The sequence below is a fragment of the Amphiprion ocellaris genome, chromosome 1 (genome assembly GCF_022539595.1).
Source record: "Amphiprion ocellaris isolate individual 3 ecotype Okinawa chromosome 1, ASM2253959v1, whole genome shotgun sequence".
Taxonomy (NCBI): domain Eukaryota; kingdom Metazoa; phylum Chordata; class Actinopteri; family Pomacentridae; genus Amphiprion; species Amphiprion ocellaris.
In genome coordinates, this window is record NC_072766.1 from 17,722,560 (window position 1) to 17,745,676 (window position 23,117).

Genomic DNA, 23,117 nt, shown 5'->3' on the forward strand with positions numbered 1-23,117 from the left:
TTCCATCAGGTGAGAGCTTGCCAGGGAATATGGGAATGAACGCCTGGCTAGGAAAATCAAACTGTCACTCCTCCTTTCCTCTCTTCCTCCCTTCTCTCCTTCATTACAGATAGATGACAGGTCAAAGCTGCTCCCATTCACTCCGTTGTTTTTCCTCCACCTGTCATCGCTCAATCACACTTTGCTTTCCAACATGTTCGTCCGATAAATCTCTGTTGATGTTTTTTCTTCTCGTCTACTTCTCTGCTATTTCACTCTTTCTTATGTATTTCGAGTTTATTTCGTTGCCGCTCTTTCTGATCCTCTCCACTTCTGTCTTCTCTTTACATGCCAGTGCCTTCCTCTCTCTTCCTCTCTAGAAGTGATGGATTCAGCCCTCTGTTTTCTTTTCCCTTTCCACCTCTCGTCATCCCCCTTTCCTCAAGTCTCCAACACTCTGCACAATCAATCAGCTGGCCCCTCCTCCCTCCATCTATCCATCCCTAAACCCCTTAGTCCCCTCTGTAGTCCCTCTTTCCACAGATTTCCTCCACCTTCCTCCCTCCCCATCATTCCCTTCCTTCCCATCTTTTCCCTCCTCTTCTAATTTGATATGTTCACTATATCACTGATAAATCTCAACTATCTCAGCACTTCTTTTTCTCCTCTTCTTTTCTCCTCATTCCTGCCCTTTCTTGATCTTCTCTCCATTTTGACCGTCAACTTAAACATTTATGAACCAGCATTAACAAGAAGTCAGTTTCCTTCTCCTTGTCCTGTCTAGCTGTTTCCTTTCCTTTCCTTTCCTTTCCTTTCATTATATCCTCTCCTCTCCTTGTCTTCCCACTCCTCTCCCCTCATTTAAACTCCTCATTTTCTCGCCATGCCCTTTCCTGCTTCTCCTCTAACTTCTACTTCCTCACCCTCCGTCCCATCAGTCCTCACTCCTTTCCCACCTTTCCATGCTCTCACCCCGTTTCAACGCATGCACTCCTCCTCTCTTCTCCTCACTTTATCTCTCCCTTCCTTCACCTCCCATGTCTCCTCCCTTCTCACCTCTCCTCCCTGAGAGGAGGATACAGGATCAGAGGATGTAATTCACTGACAAGGGTATCTATATTTAATATTAATGGGCGCACAGGACCCTTCACTCTCACACTCACACACACATATGGACACACATGCTCAGTGCCAAATAAAGAGTGATCAGAGGCTGTGTAAGGTGCTGCGTTGTAGCCCCCAGGATAGACGCCTTGTGGACACACACACACAATACACACCTACACGAATCGCACTTGGCGCTCCAGGATGGATGTGGCATCATTAGGCAGGGGAGTGTGGCCGTTCTCAGCAGAAACGGCCACGCCGGCGGTACACATCAATCTAGCACCGCACGCTCCCTCAGATACTGTCTCTTTCTCTCACACACACACACACACACACACACACACACACACAAACAGACAGAGGGGAAGGAACAGCGCAGAGCAGTGAGGGTTTTTGTACAAGTACAAACATATACCCACATACACAATGGGCCCTGTAATGTATCTGCCGCTATCTCCCTCACTGTGCTTCCCACAAACACACACACACGCACGCACATTCGTACGCACACACACTTACTTTGTCTAATTTATTTACTCTTGGAAAGTGCCGCCAAGGAGAAAGGGACAGAGAAGGAGAAAAATAATGTTCATCCTCTTCATCCTCACTACTCTTGTCAATTCTTTCACTCTTCTCTTCTCTTCTCTTCTCTTCTCTTCTCTTCTCTTCTCTTCTCTTCTCTTCATGCTACTTCACTTCATTTAAATCGATCTTCTCTCACTAAATGCAGACACTGTGTACATGCTTATGTACATACCACACACTGTACCAAAAAAACAAAAGAAACCCCAGGTAAGCAGCGACTAGAAAAGTTTCACAGTCTCTGTACATTGCGTATTTCTTAATTTCCATTCAGATCTTTATTATTCAGTTCATTCATTCATTTCTGGCACTTTGGGTTTCATGTACACTACTCTGACTTAGATAAAACACGTATTTATTACACATCTTTGCACGTCTAAAAATCAAGCAGATTATTGGTTGTTAAAACCCTTACCATTAACATTAATGTTAAAATGCTAAACACAGAATACTTGTCTTCAGTTTATTCTTAATGCTGCATTTAAAGTTTTTTTCATCTCTGTTTTTAACTCACATATTCAGGGGACATCCTGACATATTTTATCAATTTGAAGGTATTTTGTTTACATTAAACCTTCCTTTTCAACAAATTTGTGAGAAGTTTGTAATTTATTTATTTATTTATTTATTTTAACTTCAGTCAGACGTGTCTCAAGGGTAAAATTAACTGCGGATATTCGATCTCTGCGATGTTGTCTTTCTATTTTAGAAATATATATTTTGAACAACATTTTACTGGTACGTCTGTATTTCCATCTATTCTAAAACATTCCTTATGTTCTAAAGATCTCCATGTCTGTTGTTTTTAGCTGTGCCGTAGGTATTCAATCATTTAACAGCAATGTATTAAAGAGAAAAATCCCACACATGGCTGCTATAATATGGTGATCTCTAAAGTAAAAAGTTTTATCTTGTGTATTTGCTTCAGGTGTTTCAACGTATTTTAGTGTTTTCCTTGTGCTAATGATCTCCATATCAGAGTTGTTGAGAATAACAAGCGTCTACTGCAGATACCATCTGCCTGCAGGCTACACACAGCCTGGTGTGTGTATGTGTGTGTGTCTGTGTGTGTGTGTGGTGTCTCCTTGACTTCCATTGATCTGTGGGTATCATACTGTATCAAGTAACAGAATGCACTGGGACAGGGGCAATATTTAAATGAAAGTGGATGTGTGTGCACATGCATAGACGTAAACATCCACCTGTGTTTCTCTGTGTGTGTGTGTGTGTGTGTGTGTGTGCACATCTGTGTATGTGTGTGTGTGCTGAAATAAAACGAGAACGGTCGTGGGATGAGTGCAGAGCAGAGTTTCTCTCCCTTCCTGCAGCCGACAGATGAATAGACGGCCCTATTGGGAATCAATGGTAAAACTCGAGCCATTGAACAACTGTCCGCCTTTTCAATTGTGTCCCGTTTGAGAAACAATTTGACAATAACGTCAGCTTGAGAAAAAAGACACACAGTCAATATACAGGGAGAGCTGTGTGAAGGACAATTTAGAGAGCGTCATCATCTATACGTGAGTGTGTGTGCTCTTTGTCCTAGTGTGTTTTTTGGACAGTACTGACAACAGAGCATTGTGTACCCTTCACTGATAAACAGCTTCCAGAGTCATTAAAACAGATTTAGTGTGTGCACACACAGGCCTGCATGCACACACAAGCTGACCGGCTGAAGCACAGAGAGGTGAAACTGCATGAGAACAAAGACAAATGTTTCAAATACAAAATTAATCACAGCTTAATGTAGCTGAAATTCAATTTTCTATATCAAGTTCAAATGAGGGATGGATTTATTCAGATTGCAAAATGATGGAAGTATTAAATGCATATTATTGAATGCTTTAGGTTTGTGGATGAGCATGAAAGGCATTGCACACTTTTAGATCTTTAGAGTCTTTATCTGCAAATATGCTCATGGGAAGTTGATTTATTAATAAATTACAATTACAGTTGCTGAACGCAACTAATTCCTTAAATCTTAAATTGTCAGTATTTTAATGCAAAGTATTTGAAATGACATTGTTGATATGAAGGTTAAAAAAACAATTGAAATTACTGCCTGATGCAGAATAATGAACATGTAATTTAAAGTAATTTCTGACTGATTTCAGGTCTCTTTTTGTGTCAGTGCCAGTTCATACAACAGAATTGTGCATCATAAGTGTTCCTGTTTATCTCCTGTAGGTCTGCAGGGTTTGCATGTGTGCTTTTTTAGAACACACAGATTTTCACAACCACGACTCAAAGTTTTTGACTCTTAGACACATGCATGCAACATTGTACTGTCTTAAGTTGTTAGTGCTCAAATTGTTGAAGTGTGCGTATAAGTGTGTGGTTGATTAAGGCCGGGGCCCCAAGGGATCTGCCCACCTCCCATCCATCAGTTTGATAAGTCCCTGAACAGGCAACATATTGCCTGGGACGTAAAGAAACGGCCAGGAGTATCAATTTTCAATTGTCTTGCACAACTACACTAATACTGTCAATTGCACATGCTGAGAAACCACACAAGGTGTAAAGCATGCTATAACAGGCTGGATTCAACACACATACACATCATACACATCATACACACGCTAATAGATCCGAAGAGCAGGAAGAGAAGAGAGTTAAGTTTTGCACATTTTATTCAGTGTGGGTCATTGTAACATCAGTCAAGTTGTTTTCTGCTGAAGAAGATCAACCTTACAAAATTTAAATATGGATTAAGACGCTGATTTATCCATTTTGCTATTTCATGTTTGTTTCACTGATGTATACCTTTAAATCGTGTTTTGCATTGTCTTTCTCCGACTCTTGCATCCATACAAAGTAGAATCATTTGTCCAGCCTCCCTTCCTGTAAGTGTGAATCTTCTTCTGTACAATTTTTTTCCCCAAGCTGTGACCAAAATTTAATAAATTCAATCTTGTGGTTCCCTCAGGCATTGTAAGTTTATTTATAGGTCCTCACACTGTAACCCATCCAGACCTAGACTCGCCGTGTCTGTCTCATTAGCCATGAACACAGCGACCAGGCCTCCGTTGGTGTGTGAGCGCGTGTGCATGTGGATCAATAACCATCCTAGAGGTGTGGATAGTGAGGGGCAAGGTGAGGGTCAGGGTTAGCCGCCCAGTGTTAGGGAAATAAGTGGATAAACAGATGGGAAAGAGAAAGTAAGACATTGAAGTAAATGAATTACAGGAGAGAAATAGAGAAGAAGAAATACAGTAATAGAATTATATAATAACGAGATATTTACTGAAAGTAGGATAATATATTGGTATAAGAAAGACTGGATTATTGTGGGTTAGAATACAAATCAAATGTAAAAATGTACATGTTGCTGGTTTATTGTATGTCAATTTTGATGCACAAAGAGATAGGTAATCTTTATTAGTGCAATATTAATCTCTATTTTTCTTCACTTAATCCTGAGCTAGACACACACTGCTGGTTAACAGAATTGGATTTACAGTCTGGAACATACAGTGTCTCATATTTTGTCTCTGTAGTCTAAGAATGTAGGAAAATCCCAGTTTATCAGATTTATTTTGGAAATTTTAAAAATGGAAAAAAATATTTAAGTATTAATTGGCTTCTATTATAAATATCAATATGATTAACATAATTTAAATATTTACAGAAGGCTTAATATTACAAATAAACATACAGACAAGAGGGAAAAGTCTTTTTTGTAGCTGTATTCATGTTGTTTTCACAGCTGACAAACTTTTTCCCCACTGATAGCTTCATCTGTCAGTCACACACACACTCTCTCTCTCCACACTCCAGCACATACCGTGACTACCAGGTTTTGCTCTCTACGTAATTGAATCAAATTTTCCAGCACCCTAAAAAAAAAAGAAAAAAAAGAGCTGGCGTCAGCATCTTCTCTTCCGTTTTGCATGGCCATTGATTGTCCTTCCGCCTGCTCTCTGTAAACTTTAATGGTACAAATTAGACTACAGCCTCGACTGAACTGACCAAAACCTTCAGGGATCAAAAAGAGACAAACGGGAAGTTGTTCATAACTGTCTCTAACTTTTCACTCTTCTCCCCCTCTGATCATGTTTTTCTTATTTGCTAACTGAGGTTTTCCACATGCCATAACCATGTCAAACGGAGTCCACAGTCTCTCACACACACGCGCATACGTGCACACTGCGTCCTATTGTCATGATAATGGATTCTGTGTTGTTGGCTTTAGGGTCAGGAGGTCAACATAAGCTTCTTAATGGACTGTGAAATAACCCTAACTGCATTAACCTCCCAGATCTCACATTTTACACACACACACATCGTCACACACTCACACGCATCCATTCTCATACATATAAGTGTATACATGCCGACACACATACTGCTCCCCCGCGCACAAACACACAGAAGCTCAGACGCGATTGGATTGGTCTTTAATTGGCAGGGCGACTGCACCTTGAGGATGGAGGGAAGATCCTTCAATCAGATGGAGTGATGGAGCGAGAGATGGACAGGAGGGAGGATGGTAGTAATGGATGGACAGAAAACAAATGAGGGAGCCTAAAAAGAGGACACAGTTGTGTCACGCAGGGTGCGAAGCTTGTCCTGCACCTGGACTGTGGCAAAGCGCACACACACACACACACACACACACACACATATAGTCAGGCCTACATTAAGATAATGTGCTGTGCAAATACTGCTTTGCCTTTTAGAGTGTATTAGAAAGTGGATGATGTTGAAGCGCACGCTCAGTTGCTGTATAGTGAGAAGCTGCCGCTGGCTAAGTTTGACCTCAGCCCAGTGTCATTCTCCATATGCTCTCCTCTAATACAATTATTCCACTGTCTATCTATCTATCTATCTATCTATCTATCTATCTATCTATCAGTATTTACTATGTTTTTAGGTGTATATATTTCAAATTATTTGCTTTCAGACAAGTTTCAGGGCTTAGAATCTGTGTCTAATAAAAAAAAAACAACCCCAGCGAATTAAATGAAACGCTTTCACAATAAATTTTGCATTTTGCCTTTATCTCCCCTCCTCTCCTCTCTTCTTCCTTCTCCTCTCCTCTGGTGCCAAATGGGTGTCTCCCTGAGTGGGGATCACAGAGGATTTTGGGGGGATTTAGCTCCGTGTCTTAAATCAGTCTTAATTTTTGCTCTCTGCTATTAAAGAGCTGCCATTAAGCTCTTCTCTTCTCGCCTCATTTCCTTCTTCCTCTTGTTTCACTTTTTCAATTTGTGTGAGAGGGGGAGTTCACTCCTCATAAAATTTCACTTTGGCCAGCCTATCATTTGCATCTGAGCCAATAAATAGCAATTAGCATTAACAATTAAACCAGCCAGTGGAACTGCGGGCAGCTCCCTGAGATGGCCTGATGGATGGGAAGGTGGATAGGGAGGAAGAGACGGAGGAAAGGTTTAGTGTGTGCTAGTGTGTGTGCAGGTGATTGTGTGTGTGTGTGTGTGTCTACCTACTGCATGAACTCTCACAAGGCAATCCAGTATATCTTCCACTTTCATTTCCTTCCCAAAGCTAATTTATCTGCTGTCTCTGTGGCCTAATCACAACACACACATATGCAGTGTGGGCAGAAAAGCCAAGCTGGCACACCATTTGGTGCTCAGATATCGAGCAAATTTTACTTGTTAATTACACTCATTAAATAACAACTGTTTGGGGCGCTCCATCTTATTTTATTGTTCTGTTTTTTTTCCCTACTACAGAAATTTTCAGATTCATTCATAAAGATCTAATATAATGAGGGCCATGCTGTTCATATTCCATTGTGACAAACTGGAGTCCTATTAATGCACATAACTCAAGCAGCATTTGAGGTGTAATGTTCTTCTTATTGAGCCCCTGAAGAGAATTTGTCGTCTTGGAAATTATCTCCGAAAGGGTTACCACATGCAAACAACTTGTAACTTGCAAGCAGGTATGTCAGCATTCAAGCAACTTGTTCAACTTATAAAAAGCTCACTAAGCCAAAGTGATCAGAGAGCCAAGAGCATCACCTGAATAAGGTTTAAACATACACATAAATGCATTTACCAAAGATAGAACAACTGGAGATGTTGACTGCATCGTAAATAACTGTATTTGGATAATCATGATATATATGTTATCCTAACATCCAATAGGTTTTGTCATCACTCATTGTTCCCAGGTAACAATCTGCAATTAATATATTACTGTTGTCTATAAAAGGCTGAGAAAATGTAAAAATAAATTAAAAAATCTAAATTACCAAGAACCCGAAGTGACATATTGAATTTTAGATCAAAAAACATTCAATGTACAGTAATAATCTTGATGAATATTATCCTAAATCTAAACTCTGTGATATTGTTCTTTTAATTTGATGTAAATTTAGAATGACAAGATCTTTTCCCATACTTGCTGTTCCAGAATTTTTTATTATTATTTTTTTTTTATCTTTTCATTTTTGGTGAATGAACCTCCACACACCTTTGTGCGCAGGGCCTTTATGTGACCAAATATAACAAGCATTTATGATTCAGTGCTGCTGACACCCGTGTGCAGGCCGTCTCCATGTCCCCTACCCCCTGTGTGCACCTCCACTGTGCCGGCGGTGAGAATATTGTTGGTGAATGGTGACGATCAGTCCATCTCCATACATTAATCACCACCAATAGAAAGCCCTGACACAGCAGCTACAGCAGTGCCACTGCCCTGCCTAACAAAGCATAGAGCAAGGACACACAGCGCCAACAGCAGAAAGACAGAAAAGAGGAAGAGAGGGAAAGCGCCTGTGTGTTGGGTGGAGAGTACAGCGGAAGACAGAGAGCGGGGGAGCCAGATGGGAAAATATGGAAATGTAGAAAGAAAACAATCATACTTTATGTTTCCCTCTCTGTCCTAACCTCTGTCTTTTTCTCTTTCCTTCTCCGTCTCTCTTTTTCTCTTGTTCTCCTGGTTTTTATTGTTATTACCATGGCAGCGCCATTAGAGAGCTCTACGTTCTTCTCCACTGGAGCAATAAATGAAGAGGGCCTCACTCCTTTTTCCTCCTCATCCTCTCCTTTCTCATCCCTTCTTCAGGTCCCCGCTCATCTCCTTTCTCACCGCCCACCACCTTCTTCTCTGGTTCAATTTTCCTTACTCGTGTCCTCCTTTCTGATCCCTGGTCTTTTTCTCACTCTTTGTCCATTTTGACCTCACTTTTGCTTTACTCCTTTATTTTCTCCAGTGTTTCATTCTCACTTTTTACTTTTCCTTCTTTCTTTGTTCCTCCTCTTCTGTGCTCGTTTCTCCTTTCCTGTCATCTCCTCTCATAGAAAACTATCATGATCTACCCAGAACACAAACCCTATGACCCTACCCCACTTTGTAAATGACACACACAGAGGATGTAGAGTGCAGGAATACATGTAAGGGACAGATGTTGCAGCCATGACAGATCACCCTCTGTGATTAAATAGTGGTTTGCTCTCAGTACAATGGAAACACTTTGGACCATTAATTAGTGGTTGAAACACAGCAGTCAAACACCAGCTGAAGTCTCATTACATTACGCTTCCTTGATGTCATCACGGTATGGCGCTGTCATTACTGCAACCAGCTGGATGACTGACGGAGAGTCGACTTGAACTGATATGACTGATTGATATTTTTCACATTAACAATGAATCAAATGTTTAATATGACAGGTTTGCCAAACATCTTGAGAATCAACTTCGAACTCTGAAGCTGTTAGCCATCTTCTTCTTTACGTTTTGTGACAACGTAGGTGAAACCAATAAAAATATACTTCTCGGACTCAAAAAGGTGACATTTTTTCCCTTGGCAAACCATTTTGACTTACTCTGTTATCCTACAGTAAAAGAAACAATGATAAGTAGAGACGCACAAAGTAGAGACGGATGCAGGCGCTGGCAGGACGCACCAAAGTTAACAGAGTGGGTTTACAGACAGAGAGAGGAAGACCACATGCCGGGAAAAGAAAATGATACGAGGGACCCAAACACCAAAAGCAGTACAATCAGTCCACAGCCAACAACACACTGAGATTCACGAGCGCTGTGGAGTGAGCTGCCCTATCGAGCGCGCCACATGGTACGAGACGAGACGCAGACACAGCGTGTAGACAGAGAGGGAAAAAACACGGGAGAAGGACAGAGATGTAAACCGAGTAAAAGGATATGTGGAGTTGCATTGGGTGGGACAAGGTAGGAAGACATGCGGGAGGTGGTTCGGAGGGAGCAGATGCCAGGACTGTATGACAGTGAGTGTCAAACAAGGAGAGAGTGAGGGTGGAGGGAGCAGTGGGAGGCTGCAAGGAGAGGTGAGAGAGAGGAGACTGTAGGAAGTGAGTATTAAAATACGATAGAAGGACGTTGTGCTGATGGAGACGTGTGCTTTGTATTCATAGTGGTGTCTGGTGGATTTGATTCTGACCTTAGAGGATCATCACAACTGTTGATGTTGTTTTCTTCAAATGTGAGAGCTTTTGTAGGAGACAAAAACAGACTTTTGGTCCTTGCTGATTTTTTACTTGATAAAAAAAATCATGCAGAATGTAACCAAACACAACATTATGTGGCTCCGAACGGAGCCCTCTGAGAAATTAAACCTGAAGCTGACCTCTGTGTCTTTGCGTCTAACCTGTAAACCTAATGATAATGCAACATTAAATGCTTAGAAAACCATTTATTTGTAATATTAATTTTATTTTTCTCATATGTGCTTGAGCAGCTCAGTTTTACTTCTGAAAATGAGCAAGTTGTGTAAAACTTAGCAAAACAGCTTTAAAATCCAAAAGACCTTGAATGGTGGGAGAAGGAAGGGAGGAAGTGATGGCAGGCTGGAGAGGTGAGAAAAAGAATAATATGCAGATAATATTGGAGAGTCCAAAAAAAAGTTTTAAAAGTCCCTCCAGTAAAAGTAACAGTTTGTAGAGACTGTGGAAGAATGTTCTGTATGTGTTGGCAAGTGCCTTATGAAAACACTTGCCTTCCAGACAAAATCTAAATAGCAGATAGCGGTGGAGGGATGGGGGTAGGATTAACAAGTCTATACCTTCTCTTGAGGACAACGACAATGTGCTAACATTTTACTGACACATCAGGAAGACAGATAAATGGGAAGGAGGGAGGGACAGAGTGGGGATGCCAAGGTCAAGGTCAATGAATCAATGAGAAAAGTCAGGAAGACCCTGTAAACTCTAATATACACGGATATACATTTCCAGTCATGTACACGGCTCTGCACTAACAATGTTTTTGACCTGGCTGAGGATATGATCACTTACCTACCGCTCTACAGGTACACAGTATCTCCGACTGTCTGTCTGTCCGTCCGTCTCTGCTCTCCCTTCCAAACACTTGAACTCTTGGTTATTTTGGGTTCTCCATAGGAAGTACTGCTTCTCACCTGACGTCCCTGAGACATGGATTCATTACTGAGCCTGACGCCACCAGGATGCTGTGTGTGTGTGTGTGTGTGTGTGTGTGTGTGTGTGTGTGTGTGTGTGTGTGTGTGTGTGTGTGTGTGTGTGTGTGTGTGTGTGTGTGTGTGTCATGTAACTCATCTCAGGGCAATAAGTTGTTTGGGAAATTGCTGAGAGAAGTGTAATATACTCCCTTGCTCGCTGTGATTTTCCCTCTTTTTCTCTTTGGTTTCTACTCTCTCTTTTTTTGTCGTGTTTCATTCTGTTTGTTTTTTCATACAAATTGTAGAACACGTGAGTCAGTAAAACATTGTTTGATTTATGCAGCAGTGAGTATTGTCTGGATATCGTTCTGAATTCATTCAAGGGCATTTACTGTCAAGCAGCTTACAGGTAAGCAGTTATAATTTTTTTGTATTTTTGAAGGGTCAAGTTTGGCAGTGATGGAATTAGAATTCACTATAAGCAACTTAGAAACACAAGTAAACAGAAAAGCACAAGTAGTTTGTTTTAGTACTTATAATTGCAGTATTTTTGGCATTATTTGGCAGGAAGTGAGGGATTGCTGTGTTTGTTTCTTGCAATATCTTATAGTTTTTTTGGGGTCTGTTTTCTTGTGGTTTGTCAAGATGCAATGCAATGACTTTTCTGAAATAATGCAGAAATGCACAAAGCAAGATAGACTGGATCAGAAAAATAAGTTCAATTAACCAAAAAGACACAAATTAATACAAAATGTTCTTACAAAAGGCCCTGCTTGAGCAAACCTTATCGCATTTGATCAAAGGTAAGCGACACGTCTCTCTGTGTTGCTCTTGTGTTGAGCCTGTGGCTGCAGCAAGTTTTCCTATCAAGGTTCTTTTTGCTTTTGCTCTTAAACCCACATGCCTTTTCCCCTCCTAATCCCTTCTATCTAACCTTTGTATCTTCCCTCTCGCTCCCCTCTCTGTCTCTATTTCTTCTCCCCCTTTTTTATCCTCGCTCTCTCCCTCTCAGTCTCCCTCAGCGCCCCCAGTGAGAGCAGCTAAAATTAAGTGGTGCCACTTCTCAATGACACTTTAATGATAGCACCGCTGCTCCGCACACAGAGAGACGGGAGAGGTATGAGCATCTGCTAAAGATAGGCCCCTCAGACACAAACACACAACACACACACACATATGCACACGCAGACACACTCACACGTCCAAACGAGTGAGCCTCCCTTTGTCTCGCCTGCCACAGGGACCGTGGGGGACGGGTGGAGTCTAATTAAGAGCGTCTGTAGGGAGACGTTTGTGTATGCTTGTGTATGTGTGTGTGCGTGTCATTCCAGCTTGGCATCACCATCACCTGCCTGGCACTGCCATTATGGCTGGCATCTGAGAGAGAGAGAGAGAGAGAGAGAGAGAGAGAGAGAGAGGGTGATAGCAGAGGGAGATACGATGCTTTTAGCTGTATTAACATCTCAGTGAAGTGCAAACCGAAAGAAAGGGGAAAGTTTGCCTCTCCTTTCACCAGCCAAAATATGTCCTAAATGCTGACTATCAAGAAAGTGAAGTATTGAAAGTTGGAATAGCTTGATGAGATTCTATGGTATTTTTCTAATATAATACACAGACAACTTTAATTGTTGGAAGCAACTTTACTGACATTCCTGTTTGGAATGCTGCACAGAGAGCACATTAAGCAGTAATGCCAATTTGCCATATTTTGCTACATTTTCGAAACATATATTTTTTTTAAATTTAAGTAACAAACAGCATGACATTTAGGATGGACCCATGTGTGTGTACTTGTATATGTGTTGTCACGCTAGTAATGGAGTTCCATCATGTTCTTAATGTTGTCAGCATTAAGCAAGTGGTTAATCAATTAGGCCACTACTACTCTTACAGCATCAATACTCTGACTTTAAAGCCTGTGTCAATAATGTAACATTAACTGCTAAAACACCGGTAATTACATAACACTCAGTGTTTGCACGACACCAGACTCCTTACTGAAGTAAAAATCATAGATGCTTCCATTGATTCAACTGTGAGGGGTTTCATGTAAAAGAGGTATAATGAGGCAATGCATTGTAATTCTCTGCTGCATGTGCTGTCGTTTTTTAAACTTTCTATTTCTTTGTCAAAAAAATTTCATAAAAACTGAAGACACTTTAGCATGCACACATGTTTTTGTGTGTGTGCTGAGGTTGCCATCAGGTCAAGGATGTAGCTGCAGGGAAGAGTGCCAAGTGACATTTTAAGACTCACTCTCACCCTCCCCCCTTGAACACACACACACACAAACACACACACTCACTGGGGTCTGACTGGACTAGACAGGTCATCAGCAGTGTGAGGCAGGCCCTCACACAAACATACACGCACGCACGCACAAACAAACACACACACACACACACACACACACACACACACACAGACATCTACAAACCAACGCATGTCACTTTTGTGGCAGATGAGATCTGAGATGTTCTTTTTTCAGCAGATGTCACGTAGTGAGCTACATCTGCCTCCCCCAACACACACACACACACACACACACACACACACACACACACACACACAGACAAACATAAAGAATGCTATTGTTGCCAGAACAAGCCATTCAGTTTATCTGCTGTGGATTTTCAATGTTATTGTTAATGTTTTCTTGAAAGGCTGAAACTTCAAATCAGGCTGAAATTACATGAGATCACATTATATGAATGTGTACGTTTTCCAACTCCAACAGATGCAACAAAGCTAATAAGAGGGTCAGGCAGATGTCAATCCTGGTCCTGTAGGCAACACATGTAAATAAGTACAAATACCAGTGCTGGTAGGTCATGCATGTGTAGGGCCTTTACCATGCGATGAACATAATCTACAACGCCAACACATGCTCACTCCCAACTCATCACATACAGATGTCTGGTGACCATTCCTTGGCGTCAGTTTAAGGCATGCATGGTAGTGCTTTAGTGTCATTTTTCATTTTGCATTGACGGTTTAGGTGGTATAAACATCTTTATAAGGAGTATGGAGGGGTATTGATGACATTCTGTACACATGAACCTTTCACCCAGTACACTTGTGTTCAACTTCTGGGTTTGACCGTCATTTTTCGTTTTCAGTAGCTATTTATGTTTCGAAACCAAAACTACTTGGTGAGATTTAAGAGAAAGATCATAGCTTGCATTTAATCTGACCCTTTCACAACCACATAACAGAAGACAAACTCCCATTTTGGACCAACCTCCTACTCTGTTTTTATAATTACCACTGCAATGGCCGGACACGTCTAACATATGATTTTATTGCCTGAAAATAGGTGAAAAAAGTGGCCAGTGACGATTCAAGCAGAGAACATTTGATTGCTGTGTGATTGCATCTACTACTGATGTTTAGGGAGTTGTATTGAAGTCTATCGAACGACCTTCCACTTTAAAATGTGACACTATAGAGGTTGTTGCAAAGCAGGGGTATGTGACGAGGTGGGAATGGGATGGGTTGGACAAAACTGCCGGTAGTTTCTGATATATGCCATTAACTGAAAGGAACAAGTTCAGTAACAATGAGGTATGGATTATTTATGTCATCTGTGGCCGCAAATAAGTCGTGAATCCAAATGTTTGAACACTTTGATGTCTACAAGGCACTGTACCAAAATAGCAACTTTTTAAATATCAAACATTTGTCCTCCAGTGCAATCCAGCCATATATTGTCTTACTTATGACCTTGAACCTTAGCTTTTTTTTACTTTGGCCACAAATGTAATACTAATTCTACACCGGTATAACATTTTTTCAGAGTCTGAAGCTCACCTAACCAATTGCAACACCAGTACTCTCTTAAGCACAGAGCCCATGATGAGTAGCTCAGAGTTTGGAGCATCCCCAGTAAATACAAAGAACTGGGCATACTGCCCAACAAGGAGGATCTCAGCAGTAAACACATTTTCTCACAGCCGATATTCAACCTTCTGATGGTGGGAAAATCACAGCTCCTACATTAGTTCTGTTCTATTAAAGTCCCCTAAAAAGTCATGATGGTGTGCCAGTGAACCAGCAAATAAAATACAAGGAGTTTAGAATCTACATCTTACACAACTGTGAAACCACACTGTTAAGAGGCAGAGATAATAAAGCATGTATTCAAGATTACTGTGATGATTTTATGACACCTTTAGAAATTCCAAAAACTAAAATGGCATTCACAAACAATTCAATTCAATGTGTGATTATGAAGAACTGTAGACAGAATGTAAGGACGCAGGCACCTGCAGCCAAGTGTGTGTGTGTGTGTGTGTGTGTGTGTGTGTGTGTGTGTGTGTGTGTGTGTGTGTGTGTGTGTGTGTGTGTGTGTGTGTGTGTGTGTGTGTGTGTGTGTGTGTGATGACCCCAGTAATGAGTGATCTATTGTCAGCTGTGCTTCCCAGTGAATTGAGTTCTATTACACCTTTGCTCCAGCCAGGTATACTGTAGTCGTGTGTGTGTGTGTGTGTGTGTGTGTGTGTGTGTGTGTGTGTGTGTGTGTGTGTGTGTGTGTGTGTGTGTGTGTGTGTGTGTGTGTGTGTGTGTGTGTGTGTGTGTGTGTGAGAGAGAGAAAGGAAGGCATCAAGGTTGAAGCACATCAATACCTGAATGAGATGAGACCTTCCTTTTCAACATGCAGATTCACATACACACACACACACACACACACACACACACACACACACACACACACACACACACACACACACACACACGCAAGCATGCACACACACATTCACACACAGTATATTAAATAAATAATTAATTACACAGCAGACTAAAATATTGGCAGCCTGCTGCAGAAATAGACAGTTGATTTTCAACAGGAGAAAGATTCCCCTAGGAATGGAAGACTTTCTCTCACACACACACACACACACGCACACGCACACACACACACACACACACACACACACACACACACACACACACAGAAGTTCTACCTTTGGCTCGTGGAGGTTGATGCACAGTAATTACCCCCAACTGCTTAAAAAGACATTTGCGGCACATTTATAATGGATGCCAAATTACCAAAAGAATCCCTTCACACGCACAAATAAGTGGGTGTGCATGTGTGTGTATGCATGTGCAAGTGTGTGTGTGTGTGGGCGCTGAAACACACATGCATGTATACACACCCATAACATAGCACTGAATGCTATTTACTGTTTGTCCAGCGTGTATAACTGCAGTTATTAAAGCAGTTTAAGAATGTATTAAGTAATTGTCCTTGTGTATATGCAAACTGACCAATCAATAGTTTATCAGATACAAAAGCACACATTCTTGTCGACATATAAATAAGTGCAGAAGCATACAAAAACACAGCAACCAGTTGAGTGCACATGCTTATATCAACTTCTGTCATTCTCTTTCAAATGTTTCAATTCTTCTCCTCTGTCTATCTCCCCTACAATGTTCTTTTTCTCTCATCTCCTTCAGACCTCCCTGTCTTTATTCTCTGTTCTCTTCTTTTCCTCCCTTCCTCTACCTCTTTCTCTGAACCTGTGTTCCCCTTCTGTTCATTAATCTCAATCTATCTCCCGCTTGAAGTGAAATGTCCACACTGAGCAAACATGCGCATACACAACACGATGTGCCATATCATCAGCTCCAGTTGCAGTCGTTGTTGGCGTTTGTCGTCACAGGCAGGCTTGTAAAGAGAATCAAATCACATTTGTCTGTCCTGTCATATTCTCGTCAAATAGATTAGCATGTCTGTGCATTTGTACAAGGCTTTGTAGAGTATGTGTGTGTTTTCAAGCATGTGTCTATGAAACAAATACATTACCCCATAGTAAAGTAGCATAGTGGTGAAATGAGACAGGGACAGATTACACTGGAGGCTCTTGTTAACGCTACACTGATGAAGGGACGTTGAAGGAAATTCTGAAAGCTGGACTGAGTGTCGACAAAGAGTTACAGAGACAGAGGTGAAAAGCGGGAAGGCTTCTGATCTCTTTTTCCCTTTTAGGCTTATTTGATGGCATTATAATGTTGGAAGTTAATTATTTTATTCCTTTAAAGGGTAACTGGGTAACTATGTTTTAAGTTTCAGACGAAAGCAATGAAGTTAGTGTGCCACACTGTAAAAGAACAAGCTGAAATAAAGAGGAAAACAAAGTTTGGTGTTACTGTTAAAACAAACATCATTCAGGTAATTTCAGAGAAGGTACGGAATTTGTTCTGTAACCAGTATTTTTTGTCACATCATGCCAATAAATGAGCACTTTACAAAAGTTGTTGGTGTCTGTGTTCCATGTAAATTTTGAATCAAATTATGACACCACCATTAATACAATGTACTGCAGTGGAGCAGATGTGTTGTTCTGGCTGATTTCTTTGACCCTCTTTATTGAAAGTGTTTCATCTGGAATACTGCAGTCAATCAAAGTGACAAAGCTGGTATGGAATGATCTGATTAGATGCTGACCACCACAAAACAAGACTTAACTTGTGATCTAATGTCAGACCAGGATAACTAGTGCTGTCATCCAGTTTTCACAGGAAAAAACATGGTTCATACTTTCATGTAAAGTGTCTTCATAACTCCTGTACCTTCAGTAAAACGCTGTCTGTCCGCTGATTGTATTTTACTGTATGTCACGATCACAAACACTTAGTGTTTATCTTGCGGTTGCCAGCACATCCAGTTCTGCAGTGCTTGTTGTGTGCAAAGCTTCTTTCTCTGTTTTTCACAGATTTGTTTGTAGATCATTTCTATGCCTTTGGAAAGTTTAAGATGTCTAAGATTGCATCTCTAACAATAGGAAAAAGCAATGAGAGAACAATGAAAAGAGAAAAATGTGATAGTCGTGGTTCTTTCTTTCTTACATTCTTTCTTTCTTTTTCTCTGTTTCTTTTTCTCCCGGCAGTTTCAGTGCAAACCACATCTTCTCAAGGACAGGTCAAAGTCGTGCACATACTCTCATGCACACGTAAGCATGCACATGCACCAGCACAGACGTGTATGTATAGAGGAGGTAGTGCTGTATGTATTGTGGCAGCTCTGTGGGAAAAGCCTGTGGGTCTGGCCAGAGAAAAAAGGCAAAAATAGAATAGAGCCGTCGAGTTGCTGTGACTCCACTGGGCCAATTCAAATCTGTCTCCCTCTCTCTCTTGTGAGTAGAACCCACATCCATACACATCTACACACGTCTACACACACAACCACACACACACACACACACACACACATTAACACATGCACTATTCAGACTTTGTACATATCTCAATTTTGGCTTTGTGTTCCCGTCATTCTCTTTCAGTTCAGCTCTGTGTGTTTTTATTTTGATTTTATTTTACTGTAATCTTTGTTTGAACCAGGGGACATGTGGGAAGAAATGCAGGATGCCACCGAACAACTCGGGTGGAAGGAGGACTGAGCATATGGCAGAACTGCTAGGAGAAGAAGAAATCAAACGCTCACCATCCGATTTACTCCTGTTGTCTTTCATCAGGTCTGCTCCCCTCTTACACGCTGACTGAGATTACTTGTTTAAGTGTGTTTATTTTTTTTTTGCTTGTTTGAGTGTATTTGATAGGGAATGAAAGTGAAAGTTCTGCAGGCAGATTTTACAACTTTAAGCTGGAAAGTCTTCAAAGAAAGTCAGGTGATCTAAACCAAAGCTTTGAGTCTGGCAAGTTGTGACATTGAGAGGTCTGGAACATTTTACGCCTCCAGTGATTCCATTTTCCAACTACTTTTGGATGGTTAAGAACATTAGCCAGACCTCAGATTGTGCTTTTGTTTTTTGGAAAATGGAGCCAGTCAGTAAGCTGTCAGCAGACAATGGAGACATGTCGGGCCTTAGTGCAGTTCAATGGTAAAACTCTTAACACTACGACTGAATAGTTGTTTTACATGAAGAGTGAATACTGCCAATGTCTGAAGCTGCTGGAAGCACTTTATAATTAGAATCACAAGTAGTGATAGTTTGAATTTTGAGGCATGTTTAAAAGTTGTAACCTCTATGCAACTCACTGTTTAATGGATCTTTGTGGAGATCAGTTTGCTTCAGTTCTGTTGTTAATATATCACATCCACAATTTTCACAGAGGACACAATTATATGCTTTTAGTGGATTTTTTTTTTTTTGTAAAGATGTGGCAGATCATGTGTAATCTTCCATTAAAAAACACAGTCCTCACGAGGGCTCTTCATGTAAGTTGGTTCAGAAAAAGCTGATCTTGTCCCATTTTGCAATATATCGCAAGATACTGCATTTGCCCATCAAACACATGAAGTTCATTGTAGATTTCTGCTCAATTAGCTATGAGGAGTGCTTTCCACAGCCCACCTTGCTTTTGCCAAGATCAAAAGATTGCTACCATTGTGAGTTGCAGAATCCTGTTACAGTATTATAAAGTCTAAGCTATGGAATACCTTCATCTTTCCTCCTTTCTGGTACAAACTTTCTGGTAAGCAAGATGCTCCCTCCAATGCAGCCCCTTACTTTGTACACTGGATTATCATCAGGTGCTTTAAAAATGTCGGCACAACTTTGTCTACTGCCAAGGTACATGAGGGAAGAGAAAAGGTCTCAAGAGGTCAACGCTCCCAACAACACTGTAAAAATAGCAACAAGTTTGGCATTCATTTTTCCGTACCTTCACCTACAGTCACCAACAACAACCAGACTAAAGTGTGTTTGTTTGCATGTGATATGTAATTGTTCCTTGTGATATCATTTGCATATTCTGTCTATATTCCCTCACCATCTTGGAGATTGGACTGTCAGAAAAGTCAGACTAAATAGTTAGTAGATAGTTTAACTTGTTTTACGTATTGTATGTTTACCGATACATACATGTGGAGGATATGAATCTATAGATTCAGTCATATCTCCTTTGCTTTTTTGGCCTTTTTTCTCAGGCATCTGACGTTACACTTTATGAACTCCCAATACAGTGACTGGGTCTCACTGAAAGAAGAATGTAGGTTGACCCAGGAAACGTGTGTGTGTGTGTGTGTGTGTGTGTGTGTGTGTGTGTGTGTGTGTGTGTGTGTGTGTGTGTGTGTGTGTGTGTGTGTGTGTGTGTGTGTGTGACTAATATACAGTGCCACACATGGCAAGATTTGTGGGAGAGAAGCACAGAAGAACAGTTGCGGCAGTGTGAGTGTATGATTGTGTGTGTGTGTGTGTGACAAGCAGGGGAGTTTGTTCTGAAACAGGCCGTCTGTTCTGAAAGCAGAGCGTGTGTGCATGTTGGTGCTTATGTGTGTGCTGCGGCCGTGCGCTCTACTTTCTAAGAGCACAGGGCGGAGGGAGCGAAGCGGAGCGGGGCGTAATTAGGCCACGATTTGAACTCTCTTAGTTCCTCCCTGAGAGGGAGCACAGGGTCATGCCAACTATTATAAATCGAGCTGGGTTGTATATGTGTTCAGGTGTGTCGGTGTAACAATGTGTGAATGTGTGTGCTGATGTGTGCGTATGCATGTGGAAGGTATAGGAGGAAAAAGGGAGACAGCTTCTGGTTGGTTTAAAGTATACTGTTAAATATAGTTTCATCAGGGCAGCCTGATGTCTCACTGGTTTGAGGTGCATAGCTTTTAGCTATACACTATATTCAACTTTTAACTGTTGTATGATGTCACAACACCCTTTGTCAGCTTTTTCTAATGTCTACAAATCATTACATTCAGTACAGCGCCAAAGCAGGAGGGTGCTCATAGAAATCATTTTTTAAAAACACACCAATAGGGTTGTAGGAGTTGATTGTGGCGTCTAAAGTTTTGAATTCAAAGGGAAAGTAGCACATTTTTCTCTGTTTTTAAAGCCTCGTGTCACATACACATTAAAATGTTCTTTTTGTAACTCCTTTCAGAGGTATTCTCTGTTTGAAACATAAATCAACTGACTATTCACATGCACTGTCTGTGTCCTCCCACATAGGTTTCAGCGACTTTGAAGCTCAGTGTGGTGGCTATGAGGTGGAGGCTCATCACAGCCAAGGAAATGTCTCTGGGCCATGGACTGTCTTTTGACCACACTCACCTGTCACTAAAAGCTGAAATGCCCAACTTCTCCATAACTTTAAGACCAAATTTTATTTAAATGGGTAAGTTATACAAAAATACACCCCCTGTACAGTTGTCATGAATGGGGAATTAGCTATAGACACCAAAGTGCTGATTGTTTCAGGCTGCAAACATGTTTACTTCTGCAGTGAATTTAGGGATTTTAACATTGGGAATTGACTCACTTTTGGAGCCAGCCTCAAGTGGCCATTCGAGGAACAGCACATTTTGGCATAAACATGAACAGGGGTTGGTTGCTTTATTGTAGGAACAACATGGAAAAAGAAGATCCAAGCAAATAGTAAGACCAGAAACGTCCTTACATGGCATCAGTATGTGGGCTTACCATGACTGCATGAAAAAGTAGTATGTGGATGAGAAACACTATCAACAGAAACTGAACCATGTCTACAGTTTATTTATCCTAGCATGCTTTATGTAATGTTTCTTATTATATCCCATATTATGCATCTCTCATTAGTCTGTAGAACTTTAATCAGTCTGTATAACTGTAACTGCAGCATATATTGTCACATGTTACAGTGCACATGTGACAGTTTCTGTTAAAACTTTTGCAGCATTATCCTTCATTTGCAATGCTTAGTTTAGCACCATCTAGAAACAACGCAGCATTTAGCAGCATGTTAAAGTCACAGAATGGCGACTGGGTCCTGCAGAGAAGTGTACATGAGCTTTAAAAATAATATCCTGGTTGAAGTAAGCTTTGTCTCTACAGTGCCCATTTTGTTTTTGTTTTTTTGTGATTGGATGAGGCCTTCAGCCAAATCTGTACTTTTTGGTTTTCATAATTAGTCGGTGAGAAAACAAAATTGACACTCTTTTCTAAATTGCATTTTTCTGTCTGCAACATGATGATAGCCCATTCTGGGGCCACTGATCAATTAAAATCCTTTTCTAACCTCCCCTGCACCCACACACACAAACACACTCAACCCATTAACGAATGGACGGCTAATTAAGACTCAAAAAAGCGGGGGAGTCACTTCTTCTTGATTGATAGCAGCCACCGTCCCCTCTTCTTGCTATTTTGCATTTTAATGTTCGGTTCATTAATAAACTTTTATTGTTTTGTTAATTATAATACCACCCTCCCCCGTTGAGATAATAACTGAACAGAGCGATTTGTTCGGAAAGATTTTCTGCAACATGAAGGAAGACGACAGATGAATTGACAGGACAAAGAGAGGAAAAGGGAAAGGAAAGACGGGAAACAAAAGGGGCAAGAACTAAATGAACAGAGAAAATAGAAGGACATGGGGGGTGGTGTATGTTGGTTAGAATTTAAAATGGTCTTTTTTATACTCAAACAACAAAACAATACAGCAGAGCTCATGATTAGTGTTTAATTGAGTTTTTAGCAGCAGTGCCTTTTGAAGCAGCAAGTGTCTGGGATGGCTGATTGAAATCTATACACCCTCTTAAAATGTTTGTCCTCTGCTGATGTAGACGCAGTTTTGCAGTGGCTTTGTGTGAGGCTCTGAAAACCATCAAACCAACAAACTTTTTCAAAGACAATCGTGAAACGTTCCCACAGCTTCCTCTCTTAATTTAACAGCCGTCTTTACAGGTGATCTTGATTTGAGAGACAATGTTTATTCTGCAGTTTTTTTTTTACTTGCTTGTGCGCACAGGAGACAGACACTTGGAGCTGCAACATCTGATTGGTTTCTTAAATATTTTCATGCTTAAACACATCTGCCTGTATATGTGTGTGTGTGTGTGTGTGTGTGTGTGTGTGTGTGTGTGTGTGTGTGTGTGTGTGTGTGTGTGTGTGTGTGTGTGTGTGTGTTTGTGTGTGCTCATTTGAATGTGAGCATGTGTGCACGTGTGCTGTGGCCCTAAAGGTGTGAGGCCAGGGACGCGCATGATGGATCGTGGAGGCCAGTTGATAGCGCCATTACTCACTGACACACACACACTTCTGCGCACTCGCACACATGCAGTACACACCTGCCTGACACCTGTTCCCCATGGGGGTCTGCCTGCCCCTGAGGCCATTGCCCTGGAGACGAGCAAAGCC

At 41.1% G+C, this 23,117-nt stretch overlaps 1 protein-coding gene across 1 annotated transcript in view; it reads left to right on the forward strand.

Annotated features, from left to right (window-relative positions):
• The window catches only part of spata17 (spermatogenesis associated 17), a 76,716-nt gene extending 53,979 nt beyond the window's left edge, over window positions 1-22,737 (forward strand). The window contains exon 10 of the mRNA XM_023261361.3: window positions 20,952-22,737. The gene's annotated coding sequence lies outside the window, so the exon portion shown is untranslated. The remainder of the gene's footprint in view (window positions 1-20,951) is intronic.
• Window positions 22,738-23,117: the final 380 nt, after the last annotated feature.